We start from the raw sequence: 16,120 nt of genomic DNA on the forward strand, positions 1-16,120 counted from the left end.
TCTTTGACTGGATTCTGTATAAGTGTAATTAGGTTTAGGAGACTACCAAACAGATAAACTTATTTTATGAAAATCTCACAAAAACCAAAAATAACAATCGTCCTAATGATAAAAGAAAAGTGAACTTTTGTATGACTTGTCAAGAACGGCAACATGCGGCATTAGAAACAATATACAGAAATGCATTTTTGTGTACGCAAAAAAGTATTTAGCAGCAATAAAGCTAAGAACACATTGTGCTGCACTACACTGCGCTGCAAAATATTATTTGCACGTATTCTTACAGCTCCGACACATAAAGGCCGTGACAATGCGTTTAACACAAGCGTATGCATCCCAATAACATCGCCACAATCAACCAAGATGTTGCGTTTGTAAATAGGAAGGAACTTCACACTTGGCAATTGAAGTTTATTACGCCTTGCCCACTCCCGTACAAAATTTCGCGAAGCACTGTTATAAACATTCTCCCTATACAACAAAAATACCTGCTAACATATTTTACGTCGTAATCGATTGCTATACTGCAGTTTTTAATTGCGAAAAATGTTAGAAAATTTACCAACCAGTGGGAAAAATGATTTCCCTTGCAAAGTGTGCCAACACCCTTAGCCAATGCAAATGTCAAATTCTTCTTCTTATGGTTTGCTTGGAAAAAAATTTAGGAGATGGCTACTTTTCAATATCAGGTGGCGCCAGTGTCGTTCATTCTACCGTTCTCCATAAAAATACGTACAATCTACTCATAATGCATAAGCATGTGTTATACACCATTTACACGGCTCAAGTATCCTTGTGCCAATTACCAATTTGCACAAGGATTTGCCCGGTGTGTGCACTGGTTGCGCTATTTGCGCAGAGAACTGCGCTAAAATCAAAACGATTTTAATATTTACGCATGTCTGCAAATATTGCACATGCTTTTTTCTTCGTGTGTGGTGAATGTTATACAGTTTACCTGTGGTTTCTGATAATATAACATCAGTATTTATTGCTTAAAAATGTTAATATCGAAGGCGTAAGGACCATCTATAGCTTGTAACAGGAATTCACATAAATTCAATAATACATAATAATTTTTTATACAATTAGAACGCATGTTTCATTTGTTACGCTAGTTGAAAAATGAATATTGCGCAGTGCTGCAATGAGTTGAGCTGGTCTTGCAACTAAAAAATATATATTATTAATGCAATGGAAAATAAACGCTTCTGGTGCGAGTTTTTCGACTTATACTGTAAATTACCAGCACTGTGGAAAATAAATAGTGTTTTTTTTTTATAAAATTAGTGCCTTTTTTATACAATTAAAACACATCTTTCATTTGTTGCGCTACATTAAAAATGAATATTGCGCAGTGTTTTTGAGCCGTGTATGTCAAAATTTTCATTTGTACAAATTCCGTCGTTTTATATTTGCGCATGGCTTTTGTGGCATGTATGGGCCGTCTTAAACTCATCTATATGAAAAATTGCTTATGTGTCGCGGCTGTAAACAATTTTTCATATAGATGACTTTAACACATGCTTATGCATTATGAGTAGATTGCATGCATTTTTATGGAGAATGGTAGAATGAGCGACTCTAGCGCCATCTGATATTGAAAAGTAGCCAACTCCCCAATTTTGTTCCAAGCAAATCATAAGAAGAATTTGACATTTCCTTTGGCTAAGGGTGTTGGCACACTTTGCAAGTGAAATTATTTTTCCCACTGGTTGGTAAATTTTCTAACATTTTTTACAATTAAAAACGCAATATAACAATCGAATACGACACAAAATATGTTAGCAAGATTTTTTGTTGTATAGGCAAAGAGGATAAATACAATAAGAGCCGTCACTCGTTATTTTGTGGCGAATATCTTGCTGGAAATTGAAAAAATTGATGCCGAATGTTTTCTGAGAGGGACATTTTTAATTATCTCGCATTTATCCATGCCATGTAGGCCCCTTGTGCAACTGTGATTTTTGGAAATAGAATTAAATAAATTAATTAAATACAGTCGAAAAATAAACACAAATACCCCACGAAAATGTATAGAAGACATTTATAAACATCTCGCCAAAAAAAAAAAGTAGCGACTACCTCTCAGTATACATCGAGTAAATGCCAAAAAAATAACGAGTGGCGGCTCTTATTGTATTTATCCTCTTTGGTATCGGGAGAATGTTTACAACAGTGCTTCCCGAAATTTTGTATGTGAATGGGCAAGGCGTAATAAACTTCAATTGCTAAGTCTGAAGTTCCTTCATATTTACAAACGCAACATCTTGGTTGATTGTGGCGATGTTATCGGAATGCATAAGCTTCTGTTAAACGCATCTATATGAAAAATGTCATTGTGCCACCGCCTTTATGGAGCAATTAACATCTAGCGGGAGCGGCACTGCTTGGAACGCCGACAAACAAATTTCAGATACAGTAAAGCCCCGTCACATAAAGGGCCAATTAAACTTCCTTAAGGGCTAATTAAACTTCCTTAACCCTAACGCCATAGTCGTAACCATGCCCATATCCATTACCATCTCCAATGTGATCGATTAATGGTGCCTTAACCTAAAAATCGTGAAAATTTATTAAAAATGAAGAAAACGCAAAAAATTACAAACATATTCCACATAAAATAAGTCTCTTAGTCATAACGTATCCAAAACAATGAATAAAATTTACAAAAATTCCTTAAGGGCTAATTAAACTTCCTTAACCCTAACGCCATAGTCGTAACCATGCCCATATCCATTACCATCTCCAATGTGATCGATTAATGGTGCCTTAACCTAAAAATCGTGAAAATTTATTAAAAATGAAGAAAACGCAAAAAATTACAAACATATTCCACATAAAATAAGTCTCTTAGTCATAACGTATCCAAAACAATGAATAAAATTTACAAAAATTATTAAATTCACCAACTCAAATAATTTTAAGTTATGGATATGGCGAGAAACCAAAAACCAATTGGTTGGCTATGGTATGGTTATGTCGTTAGCGTTATGGTATAGCATCATTACTCGATTACATTGATTTCCGTAAGGTAGGCTGTTTTATCTGGTAATACCTATATGACTCTTCTTTATTTTCGTATATTTTTTCTTGTATTTTATCTTCAATTTTTTGTCGCACTCCCTCCTAATACGGCTTCAGTACTGGTGTAAGTGTGTAAACTATATTTCAAAAAAATAACGAAATACAAAGAAAATACAATCTAGTTCATTAAAAACAAATGAGCCAGTCTGTATTTCGATAGGTTTTTTTGACATTCGGCCGTTTTTTTTAATTTTTTTCTGACACATGAAAATTTTGTTTTTAATTTGAAAAATTGGTGCATAAAAACACAATTAAAATCAACTTTCTTGTGAAAACGAAAAAGAGACCGAAATAATTTTCGCGTTTTATTTGCATTGTTTTTATTGTTAAAAGTGTTAATGTAAAAATAAAATGTAAAACATAAACAAAAACATGTCTAACTCATTAATTTTGGGGGAATAGTGGTCTCGCTTTTTCATGATAGAATTTTTTTTTTGTGTTTTGAAGTTCCGATAAAGTTTCATCAGTAAAGAAGTGTCATATATGCTTAATGGTTTTATGGTTATAAGTCACCATTAATTGGTCCTTTACCCCTAACGCCATAGTCGTAACCATACCCATATCCATAACCATCTCCATTGTTATCGAGTAACGGTGCCATAACCTTAAACAGCTGACAGTTTCATAAAAATGAGGAAAACGTAAAAATTAAAACCATATTCCACAAACAATAAGTCTCTTAGTCCAAACGTATCCAAAACAATAAATATAATTACAAAAAGGTTATAAATGCGCCAACTCAAATATTTTTATGTTATGGCGAAAAACCACTTGGTTGACTATGATTATAGTTTTGCGTTATGGTATGGCACCATTAATCGATTACATTGATTTCCATAAGGTTGTTTCGATCAGCTGTTTTATCTGGTTATGGATAAGTCACCATTAATTGTCCCTTAACGGTGAGTTGAGAAAATTGTCGCACAACGATTTATCAACTGTTGTATATCCAGCGGCCCTATTCAGTAACTGTGAGTTTTAAAATGTACACTTTTTCTCCGTATAATTTGTATGAAAGAAATGTACATTTCAAAACTCATAGTTACTGAATAGGGCCCCAGTATGCCCCACAAATTTTCAAGCATTTACCTTTAGGCCCTTATTATGTATGTCACCGTGAATGTTTGCGTCGCATTCACTCACATTCACATTCACCCAGAATTCGTATTTTATAACTTCTTACGTATTCGCGTTCGTTCTCTTACGTAGTCACTACTTATTCACTGAGACTGTCAAACCAAATACGTAGCCAGTATAGCCACTTATTACTTTTGTTATTTCGGAAAACTTTCCAGTGCAATTTTTTCGGAATAACATCGTTTCAAAGAGCTGGCAATATTGCAGCGAAACACCTGACAATCATTGTAAACATTGCTGACAATGGTAAACAAAAGGTAACATTACAATATTGTTTGAATGTTATTTTATCAGTTGCTTGTTTATTTTCCAATATGCTCTTTTATATTGAGCTGTGTAGTATATAAATATATAGTATATAAATATGTTTAACATGGAAAATTCCATGGAAATTCCGAGGGTAGTGTTGTGCAGGCTTGCAGCCTTTTCGAGTGTGTGTATTAGTCAAACTGGCTACGAGTTGCGGTTGAATTTTGTATGTTTCCTTATCTTTTTTCCAAGTACTGCCGGAAATCGATTTGAGGATTTTGTTGCGGCTTTGCACTACAGCTGCAATTTTGGTACCATGCGCCTTGAAGCTCATACCACTATGGCCGCTTGGGCTACGCCCAAGCTTCCATGGGCATAGCCTCGTTGCAGTTTTTAACGCTACACTCCTTGTAACGTTAACCTGTTCTTTCTCATAATATAAAACTTGAATTTTTTTATGACACAAAATTTCTGGTAAAAGTCCAGAACAGGGGTCTACTGCTAATATGCGCCCAAAAATATAGAGGGAGGTGTCAAAAGACGCGTATTGACCTCGACAACAATAATCCGAAGGCGGAAAATAAAAATGTGTTAGTCGGCAATTTCACGTGATTGTTGTAATGTTGTGCACTAAAAAAAATTTTGTGGGCAAAGGGATTTTGCACGCATTTAATTTTGATCCCACGCGCGGCTGAAGACTGCCAATGCGGAAAGGTGTTCTGCGCAAAAATAATATGGATGCCACCCCCGGTTTCGGAGGGATCCGGGGTAATTTTTCGGCTTTTCGTTTATTAATTTTGAACGAGTTGATATTTTTATTTTCGTTTGACACCTCTCACGATATTTTTGGACGCGTATTAGCAGTCGACTGTTCTAGAGTATTACCAAATTTCTCATTTATTTTTTCAATATTTTGTGTTCGAATTTTATTAAATTCCCTCAATGTTCTTTCAAGTGGTATGTCGGGGTTGATTCTAGATAGGTAGAGCTTAACCTGACACAGTACCCAGATCGAAGTTTAGCTAGAGTGACGCGTATTTCCCTAGGGAGAGTGATTTCCTCCTCTGCTAGTTCTGGGAATTTTTCTTTGAGTACCGGATTTGCCGGACAAGTCCTGGCATAGGGGTCCGACGCCTGTTTGAGGATATCACTGAGGACCTGTTTGTGCTTTTTTGCTTCATACGGGTGTGTTGTTAGATGACGTATTTCGTCATAATGCTTACGAAGATGACCCCTTAAGCCCCTGGGCTTGGGATGGCCAGGTTTCTGGGTTTTCAACACAAACTGTTTGTTAGCATCACATTTCTCTTAATGGGGAGTACTCTCGCCTCATTATGTAGATGGTGTTCTGGGGACATAAGAAAACAGCCCGTAGCGGTTCTGAGGGCAGTATTTTGGGCCTCTGTTTTCTTCCAATGAGTATCCTTTAGGCTTGGCGATCATATCGGTGACGCGTAGCATGCAATCGACCGGTCAATTGCTTTGTAAGTGGCAATGAGTGTTTTTTTGTCTTTACCCCAAATGCTGCCGGCAAGAGGATTGAGGATTTTATTACGGCTCTGGATCGTAGGGATAATTGCAGTTGCATGCTCTCCAAAATGTAGATCCTGATCGAACGTTTCACCTAGGATTTTTGGGTGTAAGACAGTCGGTAGCGTGATTCCATCAACGTGGATGTTCAATATGGTCGACATTTGGCGCGTCCATGTTATAAATAAGGAGATTGTTGTTTATTTTATTAGCTAGCTCATCGATGGGTGGGCATGGCCCTGTGGCCCTTATTGTGCAGTCATCGGCGTAGGAAACTATAGTGACTCCGTCTGGTGGTGAAGCTAGCTTCGATATGTAGAAGTTAAACAGAAGCCTGTGGTACCACTTGTTTAATGGGCTTAGATGTTGCGTTCCTGAATTGTACCAATGTGTGCCGACATATAATTTGCGATACACCTTTTAATTTACTACGTTGTTGGAGAATCACTGATTTATAAGCAGGGACGGAAAATAATAATTATTTTTTTCGGAGTCGAAAAAGTCCTGGTAAAAAAATTTTCCTAGGGGAAAATGTTTGAGTTCCCAGGTATCCCTATAGCAATATCATGTCGAATCATGCATCCTTTTTATTTTTCGAACTTTTTCCATATAGTACACATAAAAAAGTAAAATCTGTATTTTTATTTTTTTAGTCCGATAGAACTAGTTAAACTCGGACTTTTAAAAATAAAAGTCTCGAAATAAAAGTTAAATCCGGACACTTATTTTTTAAGAAACGGCTTATCCGAATTAAAAAAGTGGGACTTTTATTTTGGCCTTAAAAAATAAAAGTCCGGATTTAACTTTTATTTCCGGACTTTTATTTTTAAAAGTTCGAGTTTAACTAGTTCTATATATTAAAAGTCCAAAATTAATAGTTTTGAAAGGAATTATATTATAAAAGGAATAACAGTTTCGGTCCCTGTTTATAAGTAAATTTAAAAAAAAGTAGCACGGAGTAACAATTATTATAGTTATTAAAAAATTTACGATAAAATTATTAATTTTATTTTCCTATTACTCAGAATTAGTTTTTGACATAAAACTAAGAAAATAAGGATCATGACGAAAGACAATGACAAAACTATGGTATAACTATTGGTTATAATCATTCTCATTTTAAATGGTATTTTTTTTTTTACTCGTAAAAGTTCTTTTAAAAACTTTTCCTTGGTGAAAGTGTATGGGATTCCGGGGATACCCATAGCATTTTCATGACAAATCATGCATCCCATTTAAAAAAAAACCACAAAAAAACTAAAATCCGGACATTTATTTTATAAGGCCGAAAATAAAAGTTAAATCCAGACTTCTATTTTTTCAGAATAGAATAAAAGTGCGGCCCCATAACTAAGATACGGTTCGTCGAAATGAAATGAATTTTTTACCAATCCATTCTCGTAAATATCTGGATTTGAAACCTGTAGGGACACTACAATTTTTTCCACTAACACTAGAAATTTGTTATTGAAAAACCATAACCAATTGTTGGTGTTGTTGTAGCGATAAAGAAACTCCCCGCAGGTTCGGGGAATGTTATCGATGTTGATGGTCCTTTACCGGATATATATCCGGTATGTTCCGGTAACAAACACCTTTAAGGTACAAGCTCGACCATCTCGGGAACGATTTATTATGACCACATTGAACTTTCTAGGCCATACCACCAATAATTTTTTCTGAAGGATTTTTATTACAAAAGGAATAACAGTTTGGGTCCCTGGTTATAATTTTTATAGGTTTCGCTTTTTTTTTATTCCCGTAAAATTTGACGAAATTAGCATAACCATTGAACGAAGCTCTAAATATAACCTTTATCGGCTGTCTATGAAAAGTTTCAACCCTTTTTTCACGAAATGTTAAGATTCTCAATTTTTACTCAAAAATTATAAAAAACGACAATTAAAAAGCGAAGTGAATGAAGCAAACGCGACCCAGAAGCAAGTGAATATTTTGACAGCAAAAATGAGTGTTCGTGACACTTTGCGTTGCTATATAATAGGAAAAAACGTAAATGTAGTCACCGATAGTCACCAAAGTGAATGAATGCTGTTATATGATACGAATTTGGTTTCACTTGGGTGAAAGTGATTCCTCGCGTCGCTTTGCGTTATACATAATAACGCCATTAATGTTCCTAAAGGGCTTAATAATTACTACAAACAGAGTTGCTTTTTTCAGTATTGCAAATGCACAGTCAGCATGGGAGCAACTGTGTATAATCAAAACGGCTCAAGCAGTCATTGTGAATGATGACAAAGTGTGATCTCTTATCTGTCAACTGCCTGACAGGCTGTTCAATATGGCTACTTTTCAGCGTTTTAACAGGCTGTTCAATATGGCGGCGCCTATCTTCAGCGGGTGATAGAAAGAGATACAGAATGAGACAGCGATAGTCAAATACGAATCAGGTGATCCACTTTGGAATTTTGACGTTTATGCAGAAGAGATCACACTTTGTCATCATTCACAATGCAAGCAGTAGTTCAATCATTTCAATCATCCGACCCGCCACCATCAAGCTTGAGTGCAGTTGTGCGCCATAGTGTACAAGTACAAGTGTGTTGACTTATCTGTCAAGCATTCTGACAGGCACTCGCTGTATTCGGAATGACAGCGAATTCAAAATGGATACCATTACCGAATGCTCCGAATGATTGAAAAATTGAAAAAGTCCATACGATTGGTAGTCAAAAATGTTGTCGTTGAGACCAAAAATGCGACTCTAGACCTGAGATTTCCATCAGGTGAGCGAGGCTGTTTGTAGTTTTGACGTTTATCGCTTAGTGAACACACTTGGTATAGGTACACTATGTTGTGCGCGAGAAACCGAATTGATTAGACGTGAGTGTGAATTTCGCTGGTTGAGCTGTTTTTAACCAAAGAATAATTTCTCTGCCAGTGTTAGTAAATGGATAATATATTTATTCTAAAAGTTTTTATTAATTAGATATAAATTATATGGAGTTTAAGTGAATTAGAATAGTAATAAAACAAATATTTAAAAACGAGTGCATTAGCTGAAGAAAGTGTGAAGCTGTGAAAAAGAGAATGATTAAAAGTTTTGTGTGTATCTTCGCAGCCGAAATAGTGGAAAGCTTTCGTTTTGGCCAATAAGTAAAAAAATACCAACTTAGTTATTGCAAAGGATATACATACATACACCCACATGAAATACGCAACGTTTGAAGGAGCATAGCTAATTTCGGGTAAATAAAAAAATGTTGTCTTAAATTTGTTTGTAAAAATGTCGTTTATGGGAATTGCGCGCAGTAGCTGCGTTCTACTGGCCAAAAGCAAAAACAAAATACTCAAATACCTGTTTCTGGTGGACCAAGTAGATATGTACATATGTATGCATGTATGTATGTAAATGGCAGAAAACAACCTGAATCAGCCACGAATATTTACATACACATGTATGTTAATGCTATTTGGTAATTTTTTTTAATTATTTATATTAAGTCTCTTTTTTCTAAATCATGCTTACTCGCAACAACAAATGGATAAACACAGCCAACAGTGGCTCCAATAAACCCGATTTTCATAACACAACAAATATTGAGTTTTGTGTGTGTGTGCTTAACAGAGAAACGATCGTTAACTATACTCTGCTACTGTACCCTGTTGGTTGAGAGATAAATAACAGTAATTCATAGCTTCAAAAAAAAGACACCAACGGCGCACAGTGTGCCCATCTAATAAAACTCTGCCTGACTTGAAGAAATGGGCTGTATCAGAGAGGATAGATAGAATAAGACGTCATTTCATGCTTTTTGCGAAATTTATTTGTAATGTCCCATTTGAAGGGTAATTTTAAATTGCTTCTACCCATTTTCATGAGGTATTTTTGATAGTTTTAAAGGATCGTATTAATTAAGCAGTTCATCCTCTTTCCAACAATTACAATATATATTAACATAAACTTTTTAAAAATGTGCAGAAGGCAATTTTCTAATACCCGCCAATCAGGTACATTACAAATAAAAATTGAAATGACGTCTCTTATTCTATCTATCCTCTCTGGCTGTATGTTCCATTAGTGCACCATTAACGATTCCGGGCAAAATATAAAATTTTTTTAAATGAAATTTGGTGAACATATTAGTGTATGATTTCGGTAATTCTTTACTTTAGCTCACAACTGTTAAAACTCGTCCAAAAATATCGGGAGAGGTGCGAAAAGACGTGCTTAGGACCCAGGATCACGAATCCGAAAGCGGAAATTAGAAATTTTATTTCTTTTCGGAGATATTTGCAAACAAAATCGAAAATTTTCATGTGGTTATTGTAATTTTGATGATTTTGGAGTACCCACAAGAAAAACTGTGTGTAAAAGTGGGGAAAATTTTAGAATAGCACCCCCAAGTTCGGGGTAAAACTTGGTATGAAATGAAAGAGGGAGCTGTCCCGATCACAAATATATATATATTTTAAAGTGCGCAAACTTATAATTTAAAAGTTATTTGTTGTTAAAGTTTACAAATTTAGCAAATTTCTATAGCACTTTAAATTACAATTTCCACATTTTTCAAAACCTTAGGCAGCGTTTTAGTTTAGCACCCCCGGAGTTGGGGGTTTAACTTGGTATCAAATGAAAGAGGGAGTTCTCCCGATCACAAATATATATATCTTAAAGTGCGCAAACTTATAATTTAAAAGTTATTTGTTGTTAAAGTTTGCAAATTTCTATACAACTTCTATATGTGTATACGTATGTATATATATTTATGACATTACAAATCTGTGCTGCCACATCTAAAAAACGGAACAAGTGCAGAATCGAAAAAAAACTTATAAAATTACCTTTCATCTGATGTATATATATCTTTAACTTTTCTAGTCTTTATTTACCAAAAATTTGAAAAAGCTCTTTTTTGCATTCGTGAACGAGCTGATATTACCTTATAACTCTTATGTTTATTGTTATGTTAGCTAATCCAACATCGGCTGCGCCATGCACAGTAATTCTGCGTAGAACACCTTTCTGCATAGGCGGCCTTCGGCCGCGCTTATAAAAAATAACCCTGGGCTACGCCATGCCAAGTCCGGATGTGTGGTATAACCGTGACTACCGCCACGGTGATGCCCTTCGGTTATACCACACATCCGGACTTGGCATGGCGTAGCCCAGGGTTATTTTTTATAAGCGCGGCCGAAGGCCGCCTACGCGGAAAGGTGTTTCAACTTCTCAAAATGACTAGTAAAAATATATATTTTCCTTTTTCTTTATTTACTGAAAAGTGGTAAGGTAATATTTATATTTGTTTTTTTTTGTTTATGTGGCAGCACAGCTTTGTAATGTCATCAATAAAATATATATATATATACATGTGCATCATTGTTTACTATATAGTTTGGCAGCTTAATTCGAGGTTATGTTGCAAATAGAGTGGAAGGCACTCGAAGGCCGTGAAAATAGGCACTCGAATGGAGTGGAATGAAGAACAGTAAGAAGACCAGAGTTGAAATTTAGAAAAAATAATTAAATACTTGAGTATAAGCAAACGTTTTCTTTCAGTTACTGCAATTAAGGTGTCCTAGATGCTATATATTACAAAATTATAACATTTTATGTCTGTTTAAAAATTTAACTTCAGTTTCCCTAAGATTTCCGTAATATGGCCATTAGTGATGTTTGTGTGTGTGTGTGCACATTTTGAGCGATCAGCTGTTAGTTGCGCTACTTGGTAAAGTTTACATTTATATTAAGTAAAAACAATATATATAATAAGTAAAAACAATGCAAAAATGAAATGTGAAATATACAAAAATGCAATTTAAGTTTATCGTTGCCAATTTATATATGTAGATATGTATGTGTATTAAGGTTTTGAAAGATATGTAAATTGTAATTTAATGTGCTATAGAAAGTTGCTAAATATGCAAACTTTAACAACAAATTTCTTTTAAATTATAAGTTTTCGCACTTTAAAATATATATATTTGTGCTCGGGAGAACTCCCTCTTTCATTTGATACCAAGTTTTACGCCGATATACAAACATTTTTTTGGGTTTTTTCGAAAAAAAAATGTTTTTGTTATAACTTTTTAATAAAAGGTGGACAAACGAAAATTTTTCCTGGACAAACGTGGACAAACGATGGACAAATGAATGACATTTGGTTTTTTTAAATACTCGCGAATGGAGGTGCCAACTTCACACAGGATTTTTTTTTTTTTGAAATAACTTTTTACCAAAAGGTGGACAAACGAAAATTTTTCCTGGACAAACGTGGACAAACGATGGACAAACGAATGGCATTTGGTTTTTTTAATTATTGCCCAAGTAGGTGCCAACTTCACAGAGCTACGAACAGACGGACATGGCTAAATCAACTCAGCCCTTCAACCTGATTATTTCGGTATACTTAATGTTGGGTCTATCTATTTTCCTTTAAGGACTTACAATTTTGGGTTTCGTGACGAAATTAATATACCATTTCATTTTCATGAAAGGTATAAAAATAGGTAGGTACTTTGTGTGAGGATGCAAAGTTTCAGGTTTTTTGTGGTCTGCGTGTAAAAACTATGACTACGAATCACGTATTTCAACAATATATGACGTAAACGTAACTATTTGATGAAATTTGATGAATTTTGAAGCTTCTAGCCGTAAAAAGGGCAAAAAAATTCAGTTTATATGGGGTATATAATATATATACAACCGATCTCTATGATTTTTTCAGATAACAATATATGCTATATACGTAAGCATTTGGTGAAATTTGAAGCTTCTAGCTGCTAAAATGGGGCAGAAACTGCGCAAAGTTTCTTATCTGAACAATCGGTTGTATGAGATATATACTATATATACCACCGATCTCACTGATTTTTTCAGACAACAATATATGCTATACACGTAAGCATTTGGTGAAATTTGAAGCTTCTAGCTGTTAAAATGGGGAAGAAATTGCGCAAAGTTTCTTATCTCAACAATCGGTTGTATGAGATATATACTATATATACCACCGGTCTCTATGATTTTTTCAGATAACAGTATATGCTATACACGTAAACATTTGGTGAAATTTGAACATATCTAAACAATTTTTAAGATAAATTTAAAATAAAAAATAGTTAGGTACTTTGTGTGAGGATGCAAAGCTTCACGTTTTTTGTGGTCTGCATGTAAAAACTATGACTACGAATCACGTATTTCAAAAATATATGACCTAAACGTAACTATTTGATGAAATTTGATGAATTTTGAAGCTTCTAGCCGTAAAAAGGGCCAAAAATGACAGTCTATATGAAGTATATAATATATATACCACCGATCTCTATGATTTTTTGCTATATGCGTAAGCATTTGGTGAAATTTGAAGCTTCTAGCTGTTAAAACGGGGCAGAAATTGCGCAAAGTTTCTTATCTGAACAATGGGTTGTATGAGATATATACTATGTATACCACCGATCTCAATGATTTTTTCAGACATCAATATATGCTATACACGTAAGCATTTGGTGAAATTTGAAGCTTCTAGCTGTTAAAATGGGGCAGAAATCGCAAAAAACAAAATATATATACTATATATATACTATATATACCATCATATATACTATATATACCATCATATATATATTATATATATCACCGATCTCACTGATTTTTTCAGGCAACAATATATGCTATACACGTAAGCATTTGGTGAAATTTGAAGCTTCTAGCTGTTAAAATGGGGAAGAAATTGCGCAAAGTTTCTTATCTCAACAATCGGTTGTATGAGATATATACTATATATACCACAGGTCTCTATGATTTTTTCAGATAACAGTATATGCTATACACGTAAACATTTGGTGAAATTTGAACATATCTAAACAATTTTTAAGATAAATATAAAATAAAAAATAGTTAGGTACTTTGTGTGAGGATGCAAAGCTTCACGTTTTTTGTGGTATGCATGTAAAAACTATGACTACGAATCACGTATTTCAAAAATATGTGACCTAAACGTAACTATTTGATGAAATTTAATGAATTTTGAAGCTTCTAGCCGTAAAAAAGGGCCAAAAATGACAGTTTATATGAAGTATATAATATATATACCACCGATCTCTATGATTTTTTCAGACAACAATATATGCTATTAGCGTAAGCATTTGGTGAAATATGAAGCTTCTAGCTGTTAAAACGGGGCAGAAATTGCGCAAACTTTCTTATCTGAACAATCGGTTGTATGAGATATATACTATGTATACCACCGATCTCAATGATTTTTTCAGACAACAATATACACGTAAGCATTTGGTGAAATTTGAAGCTTCTAGCTGTTAAAATGGGGCAGAAATCGCAAAAAACAAAATATATATACTATATATATACTATATATACCATCATATATATATTATATATATCACCGATCTCTATGATTTTTTGACACAGCAATATATTCTATATATGTAAGCAATCGGTGAAATTTGAAGCTTATAGCTGTTAAAATGGGGTAGAAATTGCGAAAAGTTTCTTATCTGAACAATCGGTAGAATGAGATATATACTATATATACAACCGATCTCTATGATTTTTTCAGACAACAATATATGCCATATACGTAAGCTTTCGGTGAAATTTGAAGCTTCTAGCTGTTAAAATGGGGCTAAAATTGCGAAAATATATATATATATATACTATATATACCACCATATATATACTATATATACCACCGATCTTTATGATTTTCGTATATACGTAAGCATTCGTTGAAATTTGAAGCCTCTAGCTCTTAAAATAGGGCAGTAATTACGTAAAGTTTCTTATCTGAACAATCGGTTGTGGGGGATATATACTATATATACGACCGATCTCATCAATTTTTTCAGGCAACAATATGTGCAATATACGAAATTATATGGTGAAGTTTGAAGCTTCAATCTGTTAAATTGAGTAAGATATGACAAAATACCTCTTTTTCTGAAAAATCGGTTGTATGGAGGATATATGCTATAGTGGTCCGATCCGGCCGGTTCCGACAAATGTCTAATCGGACACCCAAATACACGCGCTCACCAAATTTTATCAAGATATCTCAAAAATTGAGGGACTAGTTTGCATACAAACAGACAGACGGACAGACGGACATGGCTAAATCAACTCAGCTCTTCAACCTGATTATTTCGGTATACTTAATGTTGGGTCTATCTATTTTCCTTTAAGGACTTACAATTTTGGGTTTCGTGACGAAATTAATATACCATTTCATTTTAATGAAAGGTATAAAATTAAAATATGTTCAAAAGAATTTAAATTCAAAAATGTTGTTTATTTTATAAATATTTGACAAAATGTTCACCTCTTTGACAATAGCGGTGGCAAAAAACGGTGATGAACGAGTTTCTACCGTCATGACGGCCGTAATATTTTATTTATTACTTCACCGTATTCTTAGTTTACACATAATTACTTTTACACTGCAACAATTTTGACAACATACTCTACCGCTATGTAACGGCCGCTAAATATCGGCACTGCTTTCGAGGAAACCAAGGCTTAACAGAATATAGACAAAATTTTGCAGAAAACTAATTTATTTGAATAATTTTTACCAAAAATTAAGCAATCCAATTGTTATACTTTTGAAATACACGTAAATACTGGCATTTAGAGCTGCCGAAAAAGTGAGGTTATATTTTTGACATCACCTTTATTATTACATCATGGTTAAGCTGTGCTGCCACCTACTATTAAAACGAAATTTAAATGTCATTTATTTTGAGTCGTTAAAACTAAGTTAGTGAATAGTACAATCGATAAGGCAAGCGACAAAATCGTTAATTAAAATCCCATCGTTATAAGCTAGTGAATTCCACTACAGGTCCACCTTGGTCTGGAGTTGACAGTTAAACTAAAGGTAATATGTAATTTACAACAGTGGTCCAACCGCGCCCTCAGCGAATAGAATATATCCGTGGCTTATAGAATATACCCATAGCAGGTATGCATGGCGTAAGAGGAGACTTAAATACCAAATTGATTCAAGGGTTTTGTAGAGCAACCATTTCAAGGGGTTTTTTAGCTAAATTTATAGCTTCTCCAACCCAATTGTCAAACTCACCTACCCATGTCGAACCCTGTTTGTTTGGCAGCCAAGGCTCTGGCGACCCCAATTTCCTT

General features: G+C 34.3%; 2 protein-coding genes across 11 annotated transcripts in view; one reads left to right on the forward strand and one right to left on the reverse strand.

The window, feature by feature from the left end:
• Positions 1-150, reverse strand: part of Ahcy (adenosylhomocysteinase) — a 3,683-nt gene extending 3,533 nt beyond the window's left edge. Inside the window, exon 1 of the mRNA XM_067783349.1 lies at positions 1-150. This exon is cut by the window's left edge and continues 1 nt beyond it. The gene's annotated coding sequence lies outside the window, so the exon portion shown is untranslated.
• Positions 151-8,811: 8,661 nt separating this feature from the next.
• Nrg (Neuroglian) overlaps positions 8,812-16,120 on the forward strand; it is a 347,573-nt gene continuing 340,264 nt past the window's right edge. For 5 of the 10 annotated variants that reach the window (XR_010952974.1, XR_010952971.1, XR_010952973.1 and 2 more), the window contains exon 1: positions 8,824-9,212. The gene's annotated coding sequence lies outside the window, so the exon portion shown is untranslated. Of the gene's footprint in view, positions 9,213-16,120 lie in introns of all 10 variants that reach the window. The other 5 variants (XR_010952976.1, XR_010952978.1, XR_010952979.1 and 2 more) reach the window with 3 other exon arrangements.

This window comes from Eurosta solidaginis, chromosome 4, assembly GCF_040869045.1.
Source record: "Eurosta solidaginis isolate ZX-2024a chromosome 4, ASM4086904v1, whole genome shotgun sequence".
NCBI lineage: Eukaryota > Metazoa > Arthropoda > Insecta > Diptera > Tephritidae > Eurosta > Eurosta solidaginis.